Source organism: Manacus candei, unplaced genomic scaffold, assembly GCF_025592945.1.
Source record: "Manacus candei isolate 608988 ecotype Guabito, Panama unplaced genomic scaffold, ASM2559294v1 h1tg000046l, whole genome shotgun sequence".
Classification (NCBI taxonomy): domain Eukaryota; kingdom Metazoa; phylum Chordata; class Aves; order Passeriformes; family Pipridae; genus Manacus; species Manacus candei.
In genome coordinates, this window is record NW_026138094.1 from 68183 (window position 1) to 79251 (window position 11069).

Below are 11069 nucleotides of genomic sequence, written 5' to 3' on the forward strand. Positions count from 1 at the left end.
AGAAGTAAAGGGAGGATTCTGAAAGCCACCTAAGTGAAGAAAGACATGTCTTCCCATGGTGGGAAGCTCTTCCATTGGGATTTTCGTTACAAAGGGCTCCTGCACCCTGAGGGCCTCCAAGCAGAGGTCCCATGAGAAGGATCTCCATGGGATTGAGAGGAAGCTTCCTCCTGCAAACAACTGTCCCATGCACAAGCAAAAAGCCTCACAGGGATGAGGCATGTGGTGGTGAGGGAAGCTCCCAGGGAAGGACACCCCCCGAGGGGACACGTCCTCCGGTGAGAGTCCCCTCTTGCTGCAAGCAAGGCTGCAGGCGCATCCTTGACATAACAAGAGCTCCTCCCAAGTTGAAGCCTTGATCATGAAGACCTTCCAACATTCCAACCAACTCTAGGAAAGACACAATTACCCAGCCAAAGCAACTCCTAGAAGACCTGAACTCCAAAATCCCCTGGGACTTGGTGGCCATGGCCAAAGGGACACAGGCAGGTTTGGATGGACCTTGGGTACGGACTATTTTTATTTCCTGTCATTGAGGATGGCTGGGGGACATCTCCAGTGACAGAAGAAGGGTTTAATCAGCCTTGTCCCACCAAAAAAGCCTGGTCCTGTGCTGGTTCACAGGGGACTCTCTACCTCTAGGGTTCCCACAATCACTGAATTGTTAATAGCTTGTCCTCATGCAACCCAACTGTTTTTTCCCCAAGCCTGGAAGCTTCCTCCCCTGCTCATCAGCAAATCAAATTTCTTAATAGCAAAGTGAAATAACCTGAGAAGTAATGGAAAAAAAAAGGGAAGCATTAAGCTTTCCCGGGGACCTTGATCTCTTTTATCATCTCATTGTCTTCAGAGGGGTGGTTTTCTTTCAATCTAATTATCTCCTGGATGTGTGTTGTCGGCTCTCTTATGCATCCCAGCTTCCATCAAAACAGACCAAAAAAAGAAGTTAAATCCCCTGTTATTGTTTTTTGACGAGAAACTCATGCTAATAACTTCCATTTGGGAAATAATTTCAGTGACTATACCTTGTTTTCCTAGGAGATGTCCCACGGGAGCTTGGCGGTGTAAGAAATGGCCATGAGGAAGAGGCAGCTGTTGCCAAGAAGGATAAAAGGGATATGCTTGTCCAATGTGCTTCCTGAGGGACTCGACCCACATGTTCAAAAAAATAATCCATGGGAGGTTTTCCATGGCTGTTGGCCACTTTTGGGAAGGATTTCCTACAAGCACCTTCTGCACTTGGCCATGAAATGGAGAGGAGAAAACTATAAAGAAAAGGGGAGGATTGCTGAAGGTACAAGGGGTATATTAGGGAAGAGTTCCCTGGGATCCTGAAGGGAGCAGTAGTGGAAGGTGAAGATCCTGCAGCAAGGCAGGAGGTGCCTGCCCTTGAGAAAGGAGATGGAAGCAGGAACACAGGAGATGAGGGTGTGCATGGGGAGAGACGGGGCAGGCCAAGGAGATGGTCCCGCTGGAGAAGGTGGAATCAGGTGGAAAGCAATGGGAATGGGCAGACACAGGGATCAGGGCTGCAGGCAGCACGTGGTGCCCTGACCTGCCTGGGGATTTAGAGGCAGCAGCATCTGGTGTTGTGTGTGATTACATGGCCGAGTTTCTCTCTCCAGAAGCAGCTCAATGTCTCACTCCCCTCGAGCCTGACAGCACCAGGGTCATGCACGGAGACTAGGGATGGATCCAGTTGCCCACAGGGAACACCCAGCTTCTCTCTCAGGCAGCAGCATGATCCAGGTGATGGGGAATCTCAGGTAAAAAAACACCAAGACTGAAAATACAGGAAGAGTGGGAAATCTCCAGACATAAACCCTCTCCAAAGCCTGTCCCCCCCCAAAACTGAGCTCCCTTACAGTCCCAACACAGCATCTGTATCATGAGAACACCAAGGTACCTCCTGGAGGGTCTGTTTGCTCTCACCTCACACTGATCAAGTGAAGGGAAGGAAGGCCTTTTTTGGTTTTCTGTCTCCCAAAAGGCTCCAATAATTTCCATTTGAGTGCCAAGTATCTTCCACATGACAGGCACAGTACCAGCACCATACTCAAGAGCTGCTCCATCACTCAACTTATGACAGGAGAAAGGGGTGTCCTCTCTTCCAGATGGCCTGTTGCTAATTTAATACAATAATTAATGTATTAAAGCACATAAATTTGTGCCTTTTGACCTTTGGAGATGTGACTCTTGCCTGAGTCACTGGAATGCTCTTTCCCTGGCACCAGGAGCAAAGCAGGTTTCTTGGAGAATCATGTTTAAGCAAAGGTGAAAAGGGTGTCTGTGTCCAAAGAAAACACCTGGAATGGGTTGATTCACCCTCCCCAGGAGGAGGAAATACTGAGCTGGGCCAGCAGAGGTGACAACATCCCGCTCTGGGATGACCATGCTGGAATCAGGAAGGTTAAACTCCAGCAGGACAATGGGGACAAGACCTCAGCACAACACTGAGATACGCCGAGAACAAAATTAATCAAGGGCACCACGGGATGTGGCGTGAAAAAATGATTTAAGTGCCTGCCCACCGATCCCTGCAGCCTGGAAATGCACAGACAGCACTGAGCTGCTCGTTTATAAATAAGCATTTGACCGGGTCGGTGCTGCTGAGAGCTGGTGGGAAGCAGTACCTGCCAGGAATGCCGAGATGGATCTGAGTCACTCCGGCAGGAGCGAGAGGTGGAGGACGGACACGGCTTGAAAATAACCCAACCTGATGTTTGCAACCCCAGGGAGAGCTTGGAGAGAAGGGTTTGTTCTGGCATCTCCCCGGGGCTTCACACACCTCCTTGTTCCAGCATTCCCCCGTGGCAGGGCTGTGCCCCAGCCCCACGTCACACCCCCAAACACACAGTGGATCAAATCCCTCGCTGATGATACATTGGCTCCCAATATTCTGTCCAAGAGGAGTGGTGGCCATGGCTAGGAAAAGCTGCAGCCTGCAACAGGTAAAGGAAGAAAGATAAACACTCCAAACCCCCAAAATTTATTGAAAGAAGATGAAGAAGGGAGAGATTTTGTCGTTAGATTGACGGCGAGACATAAGGGCAAGAGAGATAGTGCAGAAAGAAGCATGAAGAGATTTATCCTGAAAGATATTCCAGATAAACAGGAGGCAGATAGATGAATAGATATAAATGGATTAGATAAATAGACCATAGGAAGGGAAAGGGGAAAAAAAGTGAATGAATATATGGATAGAGCTTTATTTTCCAAATAAATCCCAATCTCCTATTTCAGTCTTTGGTTTGCAGACATAAAATGCACCTGCTTTGAGAGATGAGAGAGGAACGATAAAAAACTTCCTCACCTGTTTTCCAGCCTCTGGCAATGTTCAGTGCTCCTGACCACGAGGAGCTTGAAGCATGTGTGTAACCCCAAAGCCTCCCAGATCCACGGGAAAACACTGCTGCCAAGGATACCTCCCTGGAAGGAAAGGTGCTGGTGCTCCAGGATGTGCAGGAAAGAGCTGCCTCTGTCCTGTGCTTAACTTGGACAAGGAACCCTGTGCACATGTGCCCTCACAACATCTATGCTGCACAGCCACAGAACCACGGTGGGCTTTCCATCTACCGCTGCTTTATTCCTAGACCACAGGAAAGAGAAAAAAAAGGAAGGTAATTCCATTCTGAACAGTGGAAACTTTACACAAAGATGAAAGTCCTTTATTCCATCATGATTTACCCTATTTTCCTCCCAGTGCTTTCTGCCCCTCATGTTCACGACTCCCAAGAAGAACAGATGGGTCTCAGCAGACCTGTGAGACACCTTCAATCTCTGCTGGCACCATTTCTGTGCTTGCCAGGAGTGGAAGTCTCACCAGAGACCCCAAAACTCCTCAAGATGTGGCTCAATCCTGCACAAAGTCACAGGGAGGAGCTTCCTGCGTGCAGGTTTGGACCCAGCCCAGCCCTGGATGATGGGGAAGAGTGAGGAGATGCTGTGGCTGCATCACAGACCTGCTCAGTGCAGGTGTAAGAGGCAACATGACACATCCACAAAGGGCAAAACATTTGCTTACACAGATAGAAAGATATAAAACCTGGGAAGAGATGGATGGATGGATGGATGGATGGACAGAGAGCAGGGGTGGGTACCACATGCCCGGTGGGAAACATCACCTTTCCATGAGCTGGGTTTGTGCAGCATAAAAGCACATATATTCTGGGATCAGCTCAAGCAAAACCCCCTCGAGTCATGTTGCATGTGCTGGAGGGTTGGAGCACACACACACATGTATCTCGAGGGGAAAAAAAAATTCCCTTTTTTTCTTACCGCAAACCTTCGGGGAAAGAAAGCGAGCACAGGCACAACGGGCCCGAGGACATTGCTGAGATCAATGGGTCTGCAAAGTAAGAGTTATTGAGAGATACCACACAACAAAATCCATCAGGAGTGATGGATAGACAGTCTGGGAAGGGTTGGGATGCAAGGAGGGGGGTCCCTGAAAACACTCACTCCCCCGGGGGGCTTCTCTGGCACCGCTGGCAGAGCTTCTGAAAGAGATTCCCGAGGCTGAGCTGCCACAGTGAAAAACGAAACCCTGCCTCCCCTCCCCCCAAAATCACCTGCCAGGGGTTTAGGCTAAATATATCTCCAGCCCAGCTTGTACTTCCAGGGCTGCTCTAAAGCAGGGTGGGCGGCACGGCAGAAAGGGGCTGGAGCACCGTGGGCGGGCACAGGTTGTCCCCAGAGTCCTCACGGGACCCGCGCTGGGGCAGGGGTGGGATGCGGGGGGCTCAGCGCGGGAGGCAGGGGGGGCGTGGGAGAGAGCAGGTTTGGGGAGCACAGGAGGGCCGTGGGTGTGGAGCTGGAGGTATATTTAGGTGCTCGGGGGCGGGAGGGAAGGGGGGTGTCTGGCAGGGGTGGCTGTGCCTGAGTCATGGCCCCCGGTGGGAGGGTGTTCCTGAGGTGAGGGGGGTGTGAGGGGGAGGAGGATGCACCAGGCATCCCTCTGGGATGGGGTGTTTCTGGTGAGCCAGAGCCACCACCACCACCCTCATGGTCCCTCTCTGCTGGAGCAGGCAGGGAGCAGCTGAAGCATCTGTGGTCTTTTAGGCAGCCATCCCCATTTATTCCCTGCCCTAGAGCACCACCAGACCACGGCAGAGGTGAGATGCCCACCCCAAAGCCGGGGGCCAATGTGGTGGCTCTCACAGCTGTCAGGGGACAGCAGCCAGGATCCAATCCCAACACCACATCCCAAAAGGAAAACAACCTCCTGCGCCCCTCAAAGGCTCATGGAGATGCCCAGGGTGGTCTTTGCTGCTCACCTTCCAGAAGGAACAGCTGAGAGGGGGCCAGGTGTCCCCACCAAAGGAGAAGGGCACCAGCATCCATGCCCAGGATCTGGCCAAAACCAGGTGACAAAACATCTCCCCAGCCATCCGGGAAAGAAGAGCCACCTGGGCATTTTTCCAGCAGATTTTTGTTACTTTGCAGGAAATATTTTCCAGAGCAGCCCAAGAGACCTGGACATCCTGGAGATTTACACGTGGGCAAGCGCCAGCCAGACTTTGCTCCTGATGAACACGAAAGCTCTCCACAAAGCCTGCCAAAACCCAGAGTGGGAGAAGGACAGAAGGCAGCCAGGGGAATGTGCATCAACAAGTTTTATGGAAATCCTCAGTCTCTGCGTTTCGATGAACCTCCAGAGCTACTGCAGGATTGGGGGGCTGGGTGGGACCAACCCCCTCGTCCAGCTCTACTTCGTGCTCCCAACACTGCTCCAAAGAAACGAGGGGGCTTGTGTTTTCTTTCCTTCCAAAGGGTGGTAGGACACAACCCCTTCTTTCTCCAGCTTTGCCGGCGTCAAAAATCCCCCTGAGTGGGAATTCTGCAGTTGCACCTCTGCCTGTGTGGTGGGTGGGGCAGCACCCCATGGGGGTATCACTCCTGGGTTGTCTGCAGTCTGCAAACCTGGGGTTGGTGTCACTGCCCTTGCAATAATGCCAAGTGCTCCCTGGTCCCATATTTCCCATGGTTCTGCCGCCCTGCCTGCCCACAGGAAGCACCTGTGGGGATGCAGCTATAGCTGCATCCTTTATCCATGCAGGTGGGTATTCAGGACCAATATATTGGCTTGTTCTAACTGATTTTGATCCCAGCCACACATACATCCCCCTGTAGGAGGTGTCTATAGACATGCCCAGATGAGAGCTACTGCTTCCCTGGTTTTCTTCTGCAAGAAAGTCCATGGAAAATTTGGGAAAACGGGGAAAAAAAATCTGATTTTTGGAAGTTTTCCAGCATTGATGGGACTGCTCCTGACAGGATGACTCCACCAAAACCTCCCCAACCCTTTCACCTGCTCATCTTCAGTCATCTCGGGTGTTGGTGAGGGCCTGGTGGGAAGAGCACCTGGATGTGGCCCTGCTGGGAACCTATTAAACAGTTTTCCTCAAAAAAGAAAAATGAAGCAGAAGCCATTTTCAGCTCGCAGGAGCAAGGAGAAACTCAGAGCAAGTCTGAGGCCACCATGGCCTAGCACCTGCAAGCAAATATATCACATAATCCCACTCCTAAATGGATTAAATTCCTTCTTAAAGCCAGATGGCCCCTGGCTGTCCTCAAAATCCCTCCAGAAACTCTCCTGACAGCCAAAACCCTTCCGCTAATTTTTTAAGCGCCTCCACCCTAATTGGCTGTGCAGCTCATTGCTGTGACTGTGCAGCTCGTTTCATCTGCAGAAACAACAAACACGGGCAGGATTCGGCTCCTTACAACTGCAAAGCTGCTTTATGGCCCATAAAGGAAGAGATTACCACTTAACATCACAAACACGCCTCGAAGAAGCCTCCAGTTTTGTGCTTTCCACCGCGCTCGCGGGTTTTAAAAGCTCCTTTTCCCCCCTCGCTCTAAATCAGAGCTAAAGTTTCCCCTGTGCCTATTGGCTACACTTCGGCACAATTAAAAATATAGAGTTTGGGATTGTTCTTATTTCCACGGTACCTCTTGTGAGTCAACAAAAACAGGGTTGGAAGCGCCACGTGCACGGCGAGGAGTTCGGCTCCGGGCGGCTGGAAGGGCGGCCGACGGCGGCGCGTCCGTGAGCATCCTCTGCCTTTCTGCACCTGCCTTTCTATTCCTGCACCTATCCAGGAAGAGCAAGATGATTACCAATTAAAATAATTAAGAGATTAATCAGAGCAGGGCAACTGCTGTATCCCGAGTGCCCTCGTTTGAAGACGCTGGAGCTGCAGCTCCAGGCGTAGAGCAGAGCCCTTCCCTAAATGTTCCATGCTTGCACCCTGTTTCCAGGATAACTAAGGAGAAGGAAGCAAAAAATCAAGCAAATTTTAAGATTTGTGTGGTTTCTGGCTTTTAATCCACATTAAAACATTCTGTCTGGAGCCACAAGACATGGATGGGGGCCCCAAACCCATCTCAGCCAGCAGAGCCATGGGAAATGGATGGGACATCAAACAAGCCCTGGAGCAACAGGACATGGATGGGGACCTCAAAGTCCATCCCAAAGCTGGAGCCCCAGCCCATTGCAAGCTCTGAAGCCACAGGACATGGATGAGACCCCCAAGCACACCCCAACCCTGGAGCCATGGGGACCTAAAACACATCCCAGTCCCTGAGCCACAGGACATGCATGGGGACCCCAAAGCCATCCCAAGCCACAGGGCATAGCCAGGAGCAACATCAGCTGTTGGAGGGTTCCCTTTTCTTTGCTGACTCTCCTTTTCTCTGCACGCCCCAGGACAGCCCCTGTTGTACTTTTCCTCCTCCTCCTCCCCCCCACTGTTTTGCTGTCTGCTAATTCCCATTTTAAGTGCCAACAGCATCCTTCTCAACAAACCTGGAGCATTTTGGGATCTGCAGTGGCCCTAGAACCTGCCTCAGTGCCCTGGGAGCCCACCTGGGACCAGCAAGGTCTCAGAGCAAACCCCAGGGCACCTCCGCTTCCCACAGCCAGGCCACCTTAGTGACCACACCATTCCTCCCCAGTTTCTTTTTCCTGTAATTAAATCAGAGTTTTCCAACAGGGAAAGAAAAGCAACCCAGTGTTTTCTGTGGAGAAGTCTTTCCCCCCCAGCACAAGCCTTGGGCAGATTATCTCCTCCAGCCCCAGGACCTGTAACAGCCCTTCCAACAACTATTAAAGCACAGAACCTTCTCCATCAGCCCTCTCCCACATCGTCCATCCATCAAGCTGCACTTTGCCTTGAAATGAAAGGAAATTCAGTTTATTTGATCCTCACACTCTCGAGGAGCAATTTCGCAACAGCTGGTGACAAGGATTTATCCCTTGTCCAGAGAAAAAAAAAGGCACAGCCCCTCGTAGCAGCACCAAGGGATTTTTCTGAATGGGAAGGAAATAAAAACAAGCTGAAATTATTCCTGCAAAGGGGAGGGAGGTGGGAATAATACCTTGTTCTGCTCTTGGCACGTTGCTTTGATCTTTACTTTGTAGTTACCATAGTGACAAATAAAAAAGGCATAGGTGGAATAAATTGATGGAAGTTGATGGTGCCCTATATATGTTTCTCCAGCGCACACAGCGTATGCTGGGCTCAGCTCTGGGCTCACAGGGAGTATTTACACCCTACCTCGCCTTAAGTGATATTTGGGCATGTCCCAGGCACAAAAAGCTCCATCACTGGCGTGCTGTGGTCTGGAGGAAGGAGCAGAGTGTTTGCCCTGTCAGCAAAATCAAGTGGTAATACTGCAGCTTGGTGATGGACCATCACCCTCCTCCCCTGGGATGGTGCTGAGGATGAGGCAGCAAAAGGGATATAAATCAGCAGAGGGGGGGGGTGCAGCCTGCAGCAAGAATATCTCCATCATCCAACAAACCTTTTTTCCAGCTGCTCTGATGCCTGTACTAGGCTAAAAATAAATAAATAAATAAATCAAAATGTGTGAAGTGATTTTCTTACTGAGAAATTCCGTCCCCAGTTGCGTTGCTTTGCCCCGGATCGTTCACTCCAAGGATGAAACTTTAGGATGGAAAGTTGCTGCCAGTTCCAAAAAAGCCTGACGTTTCAGGGGGTTCCATTTCTCCTAGAAAACACCCAAAAAACATTGTCCAAGTCAGTTCCTACTGGTTAGACAGGATTTAAGCCTGGACAACCTTCACCCCAGCCACTTGAAGCTCTTAATTGGGGTGACCTAACCTGGAGGTTCTTTTCCCCCAACCACCCTCTACCAATGCCTTAATACTTGTTTTTATACTAAAAGGGGAGCAAAACCCTATTAGCATTGATTCCTCTCTTACAGGGAGGTTCATTGCAGGTTGGGATGACTCAAACCATTCCCCAGGATAAACTGGGATGTGGTCCTGTGCCAGGGCAGCCCCTCGGACTGGCTGGCCCCTGTCTCATGGAGTGAGGGCTGGCTGCAAGAAGCAACTTGATGCTGCCACGGGCTCTGATCATCCTGATTTTCCCATGTACGTACATTGGGAAATGACTAATTCTTCTGTTCAGACCAAATATTTGAAGGCTCTGATCCCAAGCAGCCGCATAAAGGAGCAGAGCAAACAGGGATGATGCCAATCCCCCCCACGGAATAAAATACAGTAAAAATCAGAGGAGCAGGGCCAGTATCTGCCCAGTGGAGGAGCTCGGGGGGCTGAAAAAGAGCCATGACAAAAGGAATTTCCACCTGGAGGGACAAGGCAAAGGCTGCACAGGGGGGACCCTGGAGAAGAGGAGACTGAGGGGAGACCTCCTTGCAGTTACAGCTTCCTCATGAGGGGAAGAGGAGGGGCAGGTACTGATCTCTGCTCTGTGGGAATCAGAGACAGGACCCGAGGGAATGGCCTGAAGTTGTGTCAGGGCAGGTTTAGGTTGGATATCTGGAAAAGGTTCTTCCCCCAGAGAGTGGTTGGGCACTGAACAGGCTCCCCAGGGCCGTGGGCACAGCACCAAGGCTGCCAGAGCTCAAGGAGTGCTTGGACAGTGCTCTCAGGGACAGGGTGGGATTGTTGGGGTGTCTGTGCAGGGCCAGGAGTTGGATCAGATGATCCAACCCTTGTGAGTCCCTTCCGACTCAGCAGCCTCCGTGACCCTGCGTCGTTGCACCCACCTGGCAGGCAGGGAGGCGAGGAAAAAACCCGGATACCGCCTTCCAAAGGCCACAGGAGACCCCAAGAGCTGCTGAGCACCCTTCAAACCCACGAGGACGGCACCGTGCTCGAGAGGAACAACCAACCCCGGGCTCTGCCAGGCCCTGCCTTGCTCCGGCGCTGTTGACACGCAGCTCCCGAGTCAATCCGTGCACGGCTAACGCGCTACATCTGCTGTGTGTTTTGCTCGGCGTTTGTTTGCTTTAGCGCCGTGGAATCTCTTCCCGCGCTCCGTGCTAAGCTCTAATGATGTGCGGTGGCTGCTGTCGCTGCGCCATTACGCCGGGATAATCTCTGGACAATTATTTGCTGGATTCGCCCCCGTCGCTGGATGAAGCGGCGCCTTTGCCAGCTGTCGGTTGGACGTCCCTCCCAACCGAAGCCAGAGCGCGGGAAACCAGCCTGGTGGTAAACTGGGAGCTGCCAATGCCAGAGGCGTCCCTGGGAAGCGTCTCTGGCTTCGGAGGATCGTTAGCCATTCACTGTGGGCGGGGTGAGGTGTGTCCTGGGGCGAGAGGTGAATCCTACGGGTGATGGGAGAGGCTGAATCCAAAGATGGGTCCCTGGTCCCTGGACCCTTCGTTCCCAAAGACGCCATTTCTTCCCCAGATATCATGTCAAACTTTCTTTTCCCTTAACTCCCAGGAAAAGCAGCGCTGTTCTAAGCCACACTCATACAGGAAGAGGCAGCAAGAGGTCACAGGTTGATTCCTCACTATGATGTCTCCTACATTCCCCAGCCCCCCATTCCATTCTCCACCCTCCCATACTTGTGGGGCTCTCCACATGGAGGAGAGAGCCCATAAATCCAAAATAAATTGCCCCAGCAGAGGGAAAAACCCACGGAGCTGGTAGGTTGGAGAGTCTGAGCTCTGGGTCAAGCTCATGTGGGGGCAATTATCCAGCAAAGCTCCGAGAGGAGCCTTTCAGGAGAGGAACGGGTGCTTCCGCACCAGGGAGGGCTGGGGAGGTGGCTTGGGCCCCTATG

General features: G+C 51.7%; 1 long non-coding RNA gene across 1 annotated transcript; it reads right to left on the bottom strand.

The window, feature by feature from the left end:
• Positions 1-6912: 6912 nt before the first annotated feature.
• Positions 6913-10736, bottom strand: LOC127475165 (uncharacterized). The gene is made up of 3 exons (XR_007906117.1): positions 10042-10736; positions 8892-9015; positions 6913-7096 (listed from the first exon to the last, which is right to left on the bottom strand). It is a non-coding gene; the product is annotated as an uncharacterized LOC127475165 (long non-coding RNA).
• Between the last annotated feature and the right edge of the window lie 333 nt (positions 10737-11069).